General features: G+C 36.7%; 1 protein-coding gene across 2 annotated transcripts in view; it reads right to left on the reverse strand.

Moving 5' to 3' along the window:
* Window positions 1-17,187, reverse strand: part of LOC134608777 (poly(rC)-binding protein 3-like) — a 1,002,469-nt gene that overhangs the window by 570,587 nt on the left and 414,695 nt on the right. The window lies entirely within an intron of this gene.

The raw sequence follows: 17,187 nt of genomic DNA on the forward strand, positions 1-17,187 counted from the left end.
GGGGGGGGGGGGAATGTACTAACGGAAAAGTGTCCATTAATTATGGCTGACAGAGCCTTTGTCTATTATGGTTTTCCTCAGCCTTGGAAAGTTTCTACATTGACACATTGGAGATGTGAACAAATAGACATCATGGATGTTACAGTGATTTATAAGGTTCTAGACACATATTAGTTAAATGTACATACATATTAAAAAGTAAACAATTCCAGAATCATTTAACATACGGCTACTGTAGTAGAAATATGAGTTAATTAGGAATATAAGGAGGGAGAGAACACACATCTTTCAAATGAAGTTTTTTTTCAACATTTTTTTTCTTGTAAATTTTATCAGTTTTGTTTTACTAATAATGAACACAGAACAGAATAAAAAAATAATTATATATATATATATATATATATATATATATATATACAGTGGAACCTCGGTTTACAAACTCCTTGATTAACATAATTTTCGGTTTACAAATGAAAATAAAATAATGCCTCAGTTTACAATTTTTTTTTGCAATACAAAGCATGTTTCCCAGGATAGCACGTGGAGTGTGGAGGTGTTGGAGCGGGTTTTGCATCGAGTTTTGGAACCATTCTGGAAATTGTTTTCAGTTGTTTTGGGACTTTTTGGTTCATTTCTCAAGCTTTGGAAAAGTAGGGAGCTGAGTTTTGTCGTTTGCATGCCTTTTATTGTGTGTTCTGCATTGTGAGTTGGTTTCCATGCCAGCTCATTTCGACTTTTTTCTGACCTCCAGAACGGATTCATTGGTTTTCAATGCATTCCTATGGGAAACCGCGTTTCGGTTTACAAATTTTTCGCAATACATCCCGGAGAACGTATTAAATTCGTAAACCAAGGTCCCACTGTATATATTTAATATTCATTCGTTCCAGTGATTATAGTTCTGACTTATAGAGTGCAGCAATTAAGTTTTTAATTTTTAAAGGCAAATCACAAATAAATATATTTTGTTTTATTTATCTTGTGTATTTATGTATTTATTTGTGATTTGCCATTTTAGGAGACAAATCACAAATAAATACATAAATACACAAGATAAATAATCCCACAAACAAAATACATAAATACACAAGATAAATAATCTCACAAACAAAATACATAAATACACAAGATAAATAATCCCACAAACAAAATACATAAATACACAAGATAAAGGCATTATACACTATATATAGGCATTATATATATAATATAAGTATAATATAAGTATAATATACTATAGGCATTTAGACCACTTCACCTCATTGAAGTGGTTTGAGTGCAGTGTCCCTGTCCCCTTAACCCAGCAATATAAAACATTGCAGTTTCAGATAAACTTCCATGTTTATATTGCAGGACTAAGACGGTCTCTAGTGGCTACCTACCGAGCAGCCACTAGAGGTGCCTCCTGCATTATTTAGTATGAATAAAGCAATAATGAGATCACATTTAAAAATTAATGTTTTTTACAGTGCTGCCTTTTACACAGTTAGAGGAGCTATAGGTTTTTAATTTAATTTTAGCTGTTGCAGATCATTAGGAATGCTTTACCGCTTAAAAGTAGTAAAATTGCGATGAAGGGATTTTCTGGATGATTGGAAACTGGCAGTGTTCATGTTTACCTTTGACATTATAGATGTTTTTTCCTACTTACTGCCCTCCCTCTCACTCTTTCAGTAGCTGTCCGTGGATGTGAAATTGATAGAATTAATTGATTACTGTATTATACAATAAACAGTTTGTTAAAAGCATTTGCGAATGACTGGGGACTTGCAGGTAAGGGTGATAGAAGGGGTAAACTATGTTCTCACTCCTAGGAAGCTTTGAGCATACAAACAGACCATAACCTAATCAATCTTTGTTTGTTTTCTTTGCATTCCATTTTCTCTCAGAACAATTAAATTCCAGAAAAGATAGATCCAAACTCAGTAAATATCTGCTGGTATTGCAGGTCCTTGATGAATATTTTTTGTGATGTACCAATAGCAAACTGGTCTTTAAGGAGTAAATCAACACCACAAATGAGAAAGGCATCCCTCCAGTATATCTGTCAATGTTCCCTGTTGCTCATATTGACTATGTTAGCATAACAGTGAATATATTAGCATAACAACAAAATGCATGGTTTAAAAGAGAAAACCATAACTTGAGTACATAAAACCAGCTTAAAAGAAGAATGCTATCAAACGAGACTTTTGAAGTGTTTGTAAATGATTATATTGATGATTATATTGTACTGAGAGTTACTGCAAGATAGTCTATAGTTATACAAACATAAATGACATGTGTTAACTTAGGACTCACTGTGAAATGTAGTTTTTTTTTCTTTTATAATTGAATATTTTATTATACCTTGAAACATTGACATCAGAATACTAAGAGAGGTTTTACAACTACTTTACCTTGATACAGGCGACTATATGTTCTGCTTTATAATTTTATAATCGAGTATGGAAATATTCTATTATTTCTTCTGGACTTTTTTTTTTAATTTTAATAAACATTCATTTGCACTTTGGTCTATGGTTTATGATGGTAGAAAATAAATGGAAGGGCCCATGCTGCCCTTGCTTTATATATACCAATGACACTAATGGCTATCCACACATTTTATTGTGTACTTTTTTCCCCTAAAAGCAATTTCGCTGCAATCAATGATTTTGTGTTTTTTTCTCTTCTTAAGTACAAAGAAAAGGTTAAACAACCAAAATAACTGTGCATCGCTTGAGTTGGGTGTGGGCTGATAGGGGTCTTGGATGACATTTGGAATGTGTCTTGGTTTATATACTGCGATCTTTTTTTAGAAGCTACACTAGTTCCTCCCTACTGTGTGATTGTTTGCCCATTATATGGCATACTCTTGTTTTTCAGCAATTATACTAGCAATTCCCTTTTTATATTTTATTTTCCTCTGGCTTCCACTTGTATTTCGTTTTTTGTATTTGTTGTAAAAAATTTTTATTAATATATTTTTAATTTAAGAGTTCACAGAATGCTTGAACCATTGCAGGATAGTTTAGTACACACATATACCTAGTTTATTGTATTTGTATATCCTATAATTGTATAACTAACGAACTAACTAAATAAATAAAGTTTAAAAAAAAGAAGCAAAACATAGCCCAAGGAATTGCTTGTGAAACACCATTCTACTATACTAAGATATTTAGCGAAGTAGCAATCACTAAAAATTACTGCTAGCCCACCAAATCCTACTACACAATATCTTTCATTTTTTTTTTTTTTTTTTTAGGAGAGTCTCATTCAGTGCTCTACTTGTATCTATGTTTCAATACACAGTATTTGTCCACAAAGTATATTGTGCCGCAATGCATGGTACAAATTCTTCCAAAATAATTTAATGTCAGAACTTATTTTGTTATCTTTATATTGTTGTCTAATATGCAGCTTATAACTGTTATATAAGCCATATAACTACTGATTACTGCATGTTAGGCAGATTAATTACTACAATGAATTTAATAATCACCCCAATGGTCTTATTATATTTATTCAAACACGGCTGTATAGCTTGATGCCAACATCATGGGGCATAGTGACAAACAGGATTATGTAAATGTTCAATTAGGTAAAAACTGGAGCAAATCTCACATGGGAGCCAAGAAACACACTTCTGTAAATTAAATGGTTTTATATTTGACCTTATTTTTTTTCCTATAATTTATTTTAAGCCATCACAGTGTATCCAACATAAAAATAAATCAACATTTGAGATTAAATTGTTGTATCCATTACAATATTTGCATACAACTAAAATATCCACGTAAAAGATCACATTATCTAAAGAAATGGAAAACTAAATCACATTTATTTGTACAAAATGTTCAGTGTTAATCAGTCCACAGCGATACTAAAAAAAAAATATGGAAAGGTTGTTCTGAAAGGTTTTCAGTTCATGTCCATCTATAAAATATAAATGGGTACTTCATCTTTGTATTCATTCTATTTTATATTGTTGTTGTTTTTTTAACATACTTATGATTTATTACAAGCTATGTATTTCTTTCCGTTCAATGGTTGCTTTCTCAGCAAGATATTCATATTTACAATCATTGTTTTTTGCATTTTTAAAATCTTTTTTTTTAATGCCTATCAGTATAGAGCTCATGTATCACATTCACTGTATATTTTGTATTACTATTGGACAGTGAACAAATGATACGAGACAGATATTGATTTCAAGGTTTACTAAGTTGCGTCATACTGTCATATTTCCTCCATATTATATATCTTAATCCAATGTGGAACTGTCTTAAATACTTTTCTTAACATTTGTTTCTAAAAAACGTATCTCATTTGTTACTGGTTATTTTATGAGCTCTCATCAACTGTTTATCAAGAACATAAACTTAGGAGTCTCACGGCTTGATTTTGGCATCCTGCTAATCATAACATTGCTATTGGTATTAGAATATTTGAAGATTATATTTCAAAGGATGGAGAAACTGGTAAGAATGCAACGTGTGTCTATGCACTTCATGCAAATGATTTGATCATGTTCAGACAATAGATTCCACTGCACTGACTTAGGACCAGAAGAGGTAGTTTGGAGGTAACACATGCATCAAGAAGATCAGATGCAATCCAGGTACAATTGTATTTGCATGAGAAAAAATGTCATATAAAAGGAAAACATTGTTAGAATATGTCTGATTGAAGATCTTGAAAGGGTTCTGCCCCCAAACCACCACAATGATATTTAAAACTGGAATCATTTGCCCACATCAAAGTAAGGATATGCTGGATAACTGGATCAATAGCACTCCAATGGATGAAACAAGTGTACTATGAAAAATAAAATAAGGCTGATACACTTCTAGCCCACAGACTCCGCACAAACAGACGTAAGCAAATAGGCACACTACAAATAGTTATCCCCTTGGACCAATGGATCTGGCTATTATTAAAACCATGGGACACAATTATTAGAGCACAGAATAGATTATTTGCCAGAATAGCATTGGCCACAAGACGAACCACAGTCACACTTTGTGGATCTCACAACATTATAATAATGAATACAGCGATTCGTAAGATAAAAGAAGCAGTAGCGGTGGACCAATTGACAGCAAAGGTAAGCCATAAAATATGGGATCCTTGGCCTAATGACCCTCAAAAATTCCAATAATATTATTAATGGATAGAACATATAAATACATATCAGGACTGAAAGCACCGTCATTCGACTTAGGGATGCCAAGGACAGGAACCTTAACCGCTACTGTGTTCTACCCTGACCCCAAGTTATTTCTTCTTCATCTTCTTAAAAATCTTAATTCTGCATTGGTACCAGTGCATAGTAGGCAGAAAACAATAATTGATTAAATACGGACAGCTGTGCTAGTTTCATGCAGAGACTCACTCTCCATAATTAGCTAGTACAGATCATATAAACTCAGAGAGCACAAAGGCTAAACTTTATCCCACCAATTGACATACTTTCACCTCACAAATGTAAGATTACCTGAACTATCACAAACCGGACATGTTTTTATATGGTGATTTTCCAAACTATGCACTATTATAATTATGCCTACACAGATGGAACCTTGTTATTATGTCTGATATTATATGATGTTCTTCTTCGCTTAACAAAATTTGTACTGTTACTGTATGTTCATTTTTATATAAAAAAAATCAAAATAAAGAGAATAAGAAAAAAGTATTGAAAGAAAAATAGGAAAAAGTACCATAGCGTAAATGGTCCAAAGCAAACTATGCGTTACGAGAACAAATGTAACCATACATGTTACTAACTATAAAACATAAAAGAAAGAACCAATTTCTGATTGACTGGTTAATAGCTGTATCATAAATGTTCAAAAGAACATGATCATTGTGACAGTTTCAAATTATTAGAATTTTGAATCACAAAACAATATATGTTACTGATTATGAGTAAGTAAATAAACATAAAAAATGTGAACAGGAAAATGGTGGAAGAAATGCATTGCAAAAATGTTGGTGGAAAAGTACAATCAGTGTCAGTAGGTGAATCTTGGTCACAAGTAGGTTAGATATTGGTATTTAGATATTCTGAAAATCACCCTGGTGGTGATTAAATGATATGATCTACATATATGTGTTTAAAACATTCTAATCTGAGATCTACACAATATTATAAGATACTAGCTAGGAATAAGCTAAGAACTAGCAGGAAACATGTGACATTTATCCTAAATGCTACCTTAGACTATTGTGAAAAGTTCCACTTTTTATGTTTTGCTTTTTTTTGCTTACATTTGGCAAAAACAAAATGAATGTAATTTTTCTTCCAAATACCCATGTCGGTGACCACATTATGTTTCAGTGAGGTTTTTACACCTGCAGCTAGATCTTACAGATGTCATATGTATGCACAAAAACCTAAACAGCCCATCGAAAGATAATTGTATTGTAAAGCTTTTGAAGCTGTTTTTAAAATAGGTTTGTTAAGTTGTAAATATAAAAGATGCATTTTAAGCATTTGGATGCTGTGTTGCTAACATTAACAAAATCACATTTTAGTGATCCCTATTTCATTATTTATCTATCTGGGAAAGAATCAGCAGAGATACATATTTTAATAATGTCTAGCATAAACTGAATAAATCTATCTGTGAAAAGTCACAGACAGTTTTGCCCAGCTCAGGTGAAATGAAAGGAAAGTCTGTTAAATACAATATATTTAAACGATTATTATTTTCTTAATCCCTAACAAATTAGAGAGTGTATATTACTGGGCAGGGATGTGCATGGGCAAAACATTTGGTTCGGTAAGGCACTTCTGAAATTCGGGACTTCGGCACTTCGGTTTGGTTTGGCACTTCCGAAATTCGGGACTTCGGCAATTTGAAAATTCAGCACTTTGGCACTTAGGTTCGGCACTTTCAAAATTCGGGACTTCCGCAGTTTGGCAATTCGGCACTTCGGGACTTCAGCTATTCCATAACCCTACCCCTAATCCTACCACTAACTCTAACCCTAACCCTAACCTAACCCCAACCCCAACCCTAACCCTAACCCTACAAGGGGGAGGGTTAGGGTAAGGAGTAGGGTTAAGGGTAGGCTTGGCGTTAGGGGTTAGGGTTAGGGGTAGGGGTTAGGGGTAGGGTTAGGGTTAGATTCCTGTCATCATTCCCTTAATTTTCCCTCCCTCTCCTGTTTTGCCACTTTTCAGATCCGAAGCACTTACGAAATTCAGCACTTTGGCAATTCGGTTTGGCACTCACGAAATTCGGCACTTCGGCAACTCGGGACTTCGGCAATTCGGCACTTCGGCAATTCGGCACTTTCTGAAGCATCTGAATGTCCGAATTGCCAAAATTCGTCCGAATTGCCAAAATTCAGACCGAAACGATTTGCACAAATGTGTTACTGAGTGGAATAAGTCTTCTTTCTTTTAATGTGAATTATGGAATACTTTCTGCTTCTATTCTAAATAAGACCTGGAGAATGTTCTCCAGTCCTCAAAGTCAAATTGCACATCTCTGATGAGTCTTACAATATATCACTGGGTGAATACATATTTGCCAATAAAAAGTAATAAATTAGCAATAGATAGGGATGGGCAAAACCCTGCAAATGCTACAAGAAGAAACAGTTCTTCTACACAAGCATCAGAACAATATCTCTTTAATCTATCTAACCACATATTTATGCGTATAAACTATTTTACCGCATGTGTCATAGCCATGTTATAGGGGAAATCCAGTATTAAAACATGCTCTCTAAATACAATGATTATGAGCAATGTAAGCAGCAAAACATGCTATAGGTATAAAACAAACAAAAAAACTATGTGGGTATGCTCTATGTGATAAAGAAAAAAGTACTTATTTGTATAGCATACTCTTCTTTCTAACGTGAATATCACAGTTGTACTTAAACAGAGAAGAAAATAAAAAAACATAACTGTACAAAAATAAGCAAATCATTTTATAGTGAACATATGACACTGAAAAAGAGGGATTTTTATACAATAGGTGTGGAATATATGGCGCTGAGTAATAGGTATAAACAGTAGATTCTAGCTGCTGAAAACACTCTGTGGGTACTCATCAAATGCCCACCATATAAAAGTAATCACCAAGATACAGAAAAAGTTTCAGGCCCAATTGGTGTTGCCACCCCTTGAGTCCTCTACCTTTAAGAGTGCAGCGCTGTTTTTGGTGTAAGATTACAGTAAATTACCTGTAGTTCAAAGACAGGTACCCTTTACGTTCTCCAATGTAGTGAATATACAAAAGAAAACAAGAATATATACAAATAATTGCACAATTATTTGTATATATTCTTGTTTTCTTTTGTATATTCACTACATTGGAGAACGTAAAGGGTACCTGTCTTTGAACTACAGGTAATTTACTGTAATCTTACACAAAACACAGCGTTGCACTCTTAAAGGTAGAGGACCCAAGGGGTGGCAACACCAATTGGGCCTGAAACTTTTTCTGTATCTTGGAACATATGACACTGGCATGGGGCCATACACTATATTTGTTAAAGAAATAAAAAAATACTTTTAAGCAAGAATTCCTGTTTAAAAGGCAGATCAAAAGAAACAACATGCAACCTGCGCCATCATAGGCAAATTGTGTGTGTATGAACCAGAAGTTATGAGGATCATGGAGAGAGGTTGGCATATGCTGGTCCTGAAGCTACATTTATTCTGCTGTTCTATCCACTTTCATTTAACAAGAATCCTTGGTTATATGTAAGCATCTTTATGTTTCTTAAATAGATTGTTACTTGTTGTTATTTATACTTGGCTTATCCTTCTCATATGAGTTAAGATTCAATGCCAATATTGTGAGTTCACTAGAAAATAGATCAACCATCAACTACAGACATTTGTCCCTATCATCCTTAGCAGTAGAGACTTAGGGCTGCTCTTAATTAAGTGCCCTGGGCGGCGGGTGGGGGCCATAAAGATAATGAGGGGGGGACCTACTGTCCTCCCCCTCTCCGGCCCCCACCCCTGTGCGGCGGGTGGGGGCCCTAAAAAAAACAATAAGGGGGGACCTACTGTCCCCCCCCGACCCCCAACCCTGAGCGGTGAGTGGGGGCCCTAAAAAAAACAATAAGGGGGACCTACTGTCCCCCCGGCCCCCACCCCTGAGCGGTGGGTGGGGGCCCTAAATACTAATAAGGGGGGGGGCTAATGTCCTCCCCCTGGTGCCCACCCCTGAGCGGTGGGTGGGGGCCCTAAATACAAATTTGGGGACCCTAGTCACCCCCTCCCCCCAAAAAAAAATTATCCCCCTACCTACCCCCCTACCTACCTCCCTCACCCTAAACATAATCATGGGGGGACCTAAGGGGGGGACTAAGAACCTGTCAAAAAACAAACTTACCATTCAATGTTTTCTTTCTTCTAAAATCTTTTTTCAGCCCCAAAAAAGGCCAAATAAAAAAACATAATAACCGACGCAATAAAAAAATAAATAAAAAATAATCCATCTTCACCCATGGAGGGCTCCGCGCAGACTGAGCTCTGCAGGGCGGGGGAAGGCTTATAGAACTTTCCCACGCTGTGTAAAATGACACAGAGCACTCTGATTGGTGGGCTTGAAATCCATCCAATCACAGTGCTCTGTGTCATTTTACACAGCGTGGGAAAGTTCTTTGGAATTTTCCAAAGAACTTTCCCACGCTGTTTAAAATGACACAGAGCACTGTGATTGGATGGCTTGAAATCCATCCAATCACAGTGCTCTTTGTCATTTTACACAGTGTGGGAAAGTTCTTTGGAATTTTCCCACGCTGTGTAAAATGACAAAGAGCACTCTGATTGGCTTAAACCAGCCAATCAGAGTGTTCTTAGCCTATTTGCAGGGCATGGCAAGGCTTCATAAGCCTTCCCCCGCCCTGCAAAGCTCAGTCTGCGCGGAGCCCTCCATGGGTGAAGATGGATTATTATTTTTTGCGCTTGTTTTTTTTTTTTTTTTTTATTGTGTCAGTTATTATGGTTTTTTATGTGGCCTTTTTGGGGCTGAAAAAAGAAGAATTTAAAAGAAAGAAACATCGAATGGTAAGTAGTTTTTTTCTAATTTTTTTTGACAGGTTCTTAGTTAAAGGTCCCCCCCTCATTATTTTTAGGGTGAGGGGGGTAGGTTGGGGGATATTTTTTTTTGGGGGGAGGGGGTCACTAGGGTCCCCCCATTTGTATTTAGGGCCCCCACCTGCCGCTCAGGGGTAGGGGCCAGGGCGGAGGACATTAGGTCCTCCCCCTTATTAGTATTTAGGGCCCCCACCCACTGCTCAGCGGTGGTGTCTGGGGGGGACAGTAGGTCCCCCCTTATTGTTTTTTTTAGGGCCCCCACCCACTGCTCAGGGGTGGGGGCCGGGGGGGATAGTAGGTCTCCCCCTTATTGTTTTTTTTAGGGCCCCCACCCACCGCACAGGGGTGGGGGCTGGGGGTGGACAGTAGGTCCCCCCTTTATTGTTTTTTTTAGTGCCCCCACCCACCGCTCAGGGGTGGGGGCCGGGGGGGGGACAGTAGGTCCCTCCATTGTGATTTATGGCCCCCACCCACCGTGCAGGGGTGGGGGCCGGGGGGGGGACAGTAGGTCCCCATTGTGATTTATGGCCCCCACCCACCGCGCAGGGGTGGGGGCCGGGGGGAGGACAGTAGGTCCCCCCTCATTATTTTTATGGTCCCCACCCACCGCGCAGGGGTGGGGGCGGGGGGGGAGGACAGTAGGTCCTCCCCCCTCATTATTTTTATGGCCCCCACCCAACGCACACGAGTGGGGGCGGGGTGGAGAACAGTAGGTCCCCCCATTGTGATTTATGGCCCCACCCAACGCGTAGCGGTGGGGGCCGGGGGGGAGGACAGTAGGCCACCCCATAATTGTTTTTTTGATGACAAATAGGGGGCGGATCGAACATCGCATGTGTTCGCCCGCGGCAGCGAACGCGACCATGCTATGTTTGCCGGGAACTATTCACTGGCGAAAAGTTCGGGACATCACTAATCCTTGCTGTACCTCAAGCTGCAACCGTGCAAACCAAACTGACCCATTACATCACACAATCATAATATTCAACACCTCTCTTTATTATTATTATTTATTAAAGACCTATTGGACTTCTAATTTGTTCTTCTAATTAGGATATAACATTCGATTAGTTACAGATCACATGGTTGTGATAATTTCTCTTGATGTTTGTCTCTTTTGATGTTAGTAGCACACAAGAGGTGAACGTGTTTTTTAGTTCAGTCTATCGCTAATGGTATAGCATAATCCTGTAATTCATGTGTCAGATGCATCTAGTATTTTATAGGCCTATACTTCAAGTTGAACAGTTCTCATGGAATTAGTAATCCTAGACTCTGCACAGATTTACTTTACTTGTAAAAGACGTTAGGCCCATGATAAAGTCAATGTCATTTGACTGAATGTATCCACAGTACTACTAACATTCTGTTGTGATGTTAAAATGTCAGCCTTTAATTTACCAATATTGTCTTTAGAATTTCACACTATATGAGTATTTTTACATTGATTTCTATGTGTTCCTCTGTTATTAAATAATATTGCATGTTTTAATCATGTATTGTAACTTGTGACTAGTACCATGTATTATTGGATTTCATGATGTAAGTGTTATTAGAACTGGTTACATATCAACAGCACAAAATAATGCTCCTATCTGCCAAGCAGTTGGTATTTGGAAAATAACAAAATATGGGGTGTTCAAATATACGTTGTTATTCCCTTAGAGAATAAACATGTTTCTGAAAGTACTTGTTTATGTTGGTGCAAAGCATGATTCACTGCAAGCTTTAATTACTCAATCAGTGTATAAATATGCTAAGGGATTCCAACGTTTCACTAGAGGCAGCATAATTGTAAGCAGGATGAATAAGGGAAGAAAATATTATGACAATCTCTGAGTATTTCCGATCATAAAGTGATTGAAGAAGAACCACAAAATGAGTAGGGCAGGTTTGTATTACTACATTATTGGCAGAAGAAGGGGGCGGAATATATCAGTGCTTGTGATCAGGATGTTTGGCTGCTGAAACTTTCCAAAAACCAGAGTCTCTTCTTTTCTGGTGATACGATAATTATAGAAGATAGTGTCAGGAAGCAGTGCCTGTAGTGATGTTTCCATGCTCAGAACGACATGGAGGAATAAAGGAAACAATGCAAATATAGTGTAGTATGTAAAAAGAAATGAACTTACACACTTTCACCTGCAAAGAACACTTTGATAAAGCCTCTTTACAGGTGAAATGCGTTAGTGTTTTTAAGCTGTTTTATGCTACAATTTATTTTATTCGTCTCCAATAAAGATAGCTGATTTACGCTATTTGGAGCCTCAAAGTCTATCCTTTTAACATTTTAATATTTTAATACTTTTTACTTTCAACTGGAGGACTTGGAAAGTGATATCCTTGGTGGGGATCATTCCACCTACGCTTATTAATTTTGAGAAATATCCCATTTGCTGTCCACTTGTGAGTATACCTCCTTCTTTTAGTTTTTGTTTTATCTTGTGCCATCCAAAGAGCACTATTTTGTGTTTTTTATTTCTTTCCTATAATCTGAGAATATTCGAATGCTGGACCACTGCTGCTAAAAAAGAACGGCCTCACCACCTTTGAAGACGCTCCTGAGTACGCATAGGGACCAGCAATATATTCACAGATGGGGATTATACCGTAAAGGCACATATATCTGGAGCTGAGTATAAGCTCCAGAAAAGTGTAGGTGCATTTCTTTTTTCCTTATTCACCAAAAACAGAGGTCCAACATACTACACTATATTTGCGTCTTTTCCTTTCTTCCACCATGTCGTTCTGAAACACTATCTTCATTACTACATTATTGCCCAATTTTCAAAACAGAGTGACAAGATATTCAAGACATAAGTCAAGTACACAGAACAGTAGATTAACTTCATGATCCAAAATAATACCTGTCTGAATGTCAGTAAAAATAAAAATAAGCACCTTCGAGATTACAAAAATACCTTGTAAAAATAATTAAGAGCAAAAAGTAAACTTACTTAATACAGAGTAGAAGAAATGAAAGGTTGTTTCCTTCAGCAAATGATAGATTATATGTTAGCAGTGTGACAGGTATTTTTCCCTTTTTTCTAAGTGCCTATTTTATGTTTTAAAAAAGACTTGACTGGCGGAAAGGTTACCAAGTTATATAGAATGTTGTCATGTTATCATCAGTGATAAACATGTCCATTCCAACTTCTCATATAAAAGCCAATGCACATAAATTGTTTAAGATGCATTATTTTGCTCCATGTGCAGGAAACAAAAATATGTTAAATATATATAAAAAACTCTTTTGCTTGTCCATAAAAAATTTATAATGTATAAATCCCTATGTGGCTGAAATAAAGTCAGAAGGCTGCATCTAAAGTCTCATGTGCATCACCATAGCTTCTTATTGTCTCAAAAATGGTTCAAAAAGACTGAAAAAAGCACTGAATGAAATTATGGGATAATGTAAGGCAGTCATATAATGTACAAGCTGTGTCATGATCCTATCCTGGCAACCAGGAACATGTTTCATTTTCTTCTGTTATTTCATGTAATACTTGTTTCTTGCCTCTAGTGGCCTCCCTAGCCAATAGTCTCCTCAGTCACCTTATCCTCACCTGCCTGGACTAATAATGAGGCTTCATAAGGCTACGCCCTGCTCACAACAGGGCCTTTACATCGAGAGAGAGAAGTTGTGCTCTGCTGCTGGCTCTTACTGAGATTTGTTATAATCTGATAAAGATCTGTTCCTAACTCAACTGAATCCTGACATCCTGCTCCAACCTTACTTACCTGCAACCATCTTGATTCATCCGATTCAACCCTGCTTTATTTCTAAACTGGACTTTGGTTTCATCTTGTTTTTCCTCCCACTCTGCCTGGATATTATGGACATTATTATTTGCAAGTATCCTCAAAAACCCTGAATCTACAGTTCAGTTTATAATCCAACCAAATAGGCTGATCACCTCTATTGCTTTGCTTCAACCCGTTATACTTTATCCCTTTATATTCCTGTTTAGTTTTTACTAATTGTTTTCCTATTTCCTGTATTCCTGTTTTAGGGCATATTGCCTAACCCTCTATTATTTCATTCTAATTACTCACCTGTAAATCTGTTTCCCCTTTATTTATATTGTTCCTTTGTCTTAACCATGCCTGAAAAATCAAATAAACTGCCTGAAGTAAACCCTGGTATAAGTCTTCTGTCTGACTTGCGCTGCAAGGAAGAGATTCTACACAAGTTTTGAGTATAAGAACGTTCTCCTTCGTTCTTGGTGCTTACAGTCAAAGCAGTGAGATATGTTGTGAGATTATGGTGATATCACTCTATGCTATAACTTGGCACCTCTACTTTATTATGGATTGCACAAAAGAGCATCCATAGCAATGTGTGAAATGCGTTGGGGCATGGATGCTCCTTAAGGGAAGTAATGCTTAGTTTGAGCACAATAGGTATTGAAATGCTAAACTGAGTTGTATTATTCTGATAACCATTGCACATTCTATAAATAGGAAAAAGGAAAAATAATGCATTAAAATGTCCAGCTGACTTTCTAATATGGGATTAAAAAACAGACAGGAAAAGAAAAGAAAAGAAAGATGCTTTATTTTGGAAGAGAAAATGAAACAAGGTAGGTGTACGGAAATAGAAGAATAATGATTTGGAAGATTGGTTGCTAGGGCTGCTTTGTGAATTGCTAAGGACGGTGTAAAAAAAAAATAACACGGTAAGAAACATTTGCATAAAATGAATGAGTATAAACTTACTAAGAGAAATATATTTTACATGTTGCTCATTATTGAAGAAAAATATTCAGAGCATAGCAACTGAAATCTACTATTTGAGTATAGTGAAGACTTGGTAAATAACTCCACTGAATTACAACAGTGTGATTCAGGGAAAGAGGCAATCATAAAATCTGTCAGTGCTGTATAATAACACTGTGAACCTAAATCAATCTATCTATCTATCTATCTATCTATCTATCCTTTCGTTATCACTTTCCGAACATATTTGCATTAGCATTATAAAATATCGTTGTCAAATTAGAGTTAATATATAGGCACCCAGACCACTTAAGCTTAATGAAGTGGTCTGGGTGCCTGGTCCAGCAAGGATTAACCCTTTTTTCTATAAACATAGCAGATTCTGAGAAATCACAGTGAGAAGACGCCAGCGTCCATAGGAAAGCATTGTAAATGATTTCCTATGAGACTGGCTGAATGCGCGCGCGGCTCTTGCCGCGCATGCGCATTCAGTCGAGGAGGAGGAGAGGAGGCGGAGAGGAGGAGGAGAGCTCCCTGCCCGGCGCTAGAGAAAGGTAAGATTTTAACCCCTTCCTCTCTCCAGAGCCTGGCGGGAGGGGGACCATGAGGGTGGGGGCACCCTCAGGGCACTATAGTGCCAGGAAAACGAGTATGTTTTTCTGGCACTATAGTGGTCCTTTAAACATTTTAATATGCCAAAAAATATGAGATTTAGTCAAGTACTAAGATATAGCAGTAGAGTTATATTCCATCTTGCAATTGTTTTGACAATCTTTAATTAAAAAATATTCTATTATTCCAATTAGTGATATAGGAATAGAAGAACAAGTATAAAATCTGCCAAATACAGAGTATAGAATAATTTTAATATGGATATTTAATGTGAATTTTCTAATGGAAGTTACATTGGTCTTCACCTTGGATAAATAAGTGTGTTGACTTTAAAAAAAATAAAACGTATATGTGGCAGGATCTCTCGTCTTGCTCTGAAATCCACGCACATACAGATAAAACTCTTCTTTCCAAACATTGAAGAATAAATGGTAAATAACCACGTGCACGCCACAATTATAATTTCAGTAAAGTCAATTCAGCCTTCCAACCAAAGTGCAGCTTTGCTACCCATTGGTATACTGACCGAGCTATAGGGAATCATTTTATAAACAGTGAATTGTATTGATTGCTCAGATGGAAAGATTCCAGCTTTCTGATTGAGGTAGTGGATGCATAGAGTAATGCCCAGCAGACCCTAGTTAAGAAATCAAACCATTCTAAAATGGTGTGACTACTTGCATTATGGTGCTGGCAATCCTGGCACCATAACCACTACAGCTCACTATGATTTAAATTATCCCTTTGAAGCACACAACTTACATACTAAACTATGATACTTCACCTTAATAGCGCTAATTGCTAATTTTGAAGACTTCAGTGTCTTTATCATAATGTTTCCTCATTAGCCTGAGCAGCACATGGCATGGGCTGTTAGGAACTCTCGTATATTGTTAAAGCAGTAAAAACGGTTTAACACAGAATGGAGAGATGGAGCCAGAGTGATTCCAGACACTATAATCACTAATGAGATGAAGCAGTTACAGTGGCTATACTGTCCCTTTAATTAGATTACCTAACATGCATTTTATTAATAGTATCACTTGAGATGTTATAATAGCAATATTATATTCTACTGTCTTACCTAGTGAACCCAATAAATGGGGTCTAAGAGAGAGATTTATCATGATTTCACTTATAAAATAAAAGCAAGAACCATGCAATTTCGCATATGTAGAAAACATGTACATATAACATTTCAGCTTAATTACCAATTGACCTATTACTGGGTTGGAAACTAAAAAAATAGAGAAATAAATGGTCTCTTAAGAACGTCCGCTGAATTATGCAATTAAACCAAACACCATTTTTAATGTTCTGATTATGTCATATTGTTATAGTTTTGATGTATTTAATTCATTGGTGTTAGTTTGCAATGAAGTGCAAAATGAAACAAAGAAAAAATATTGATACCATTGTTTGATTTTGGAATGGAATGCCACTGAAGAAGTACTCCAGACACCTACACATTTTGCACACTGTTACATTGCATACACTTAAAAAATATATATATTTGTATTTTTTATAATATTTAGTTTTGATCCATAAATTAGATCTTTACATTCCTGCAGGCCATGTTTTCATTATGCTCCAAAAACACCTCCATACATTATGTAAGGGGTCGCAGAGCTGTTATTCATATACTGTACAAAGCTGAACTATAACTCCCAGACACTGACGTACATACAGCGGTCGCAGGGGTTTTATTTTTATTTTTCCACTATTGTATATATTTCCTTGTCAGTACCATCTATATTTGGAATTTTCTATGATACTATACTGTTTGGCATTTGTTG

This window comes from Pelobates fuscus, chromosome 4, assembly GCF_036172605.1.
Source record: "Pelobates fuscus isolate aPelFus1 chromosome 4, aPelFus1.pri, whole genome shotgun sequence".
Taxonomy (NCBI): Eukaryota; Metazoa; Chordata; class Amphibia; order Anura; family Pelobatidae; genus Pelobates; species Pelobates fuscus.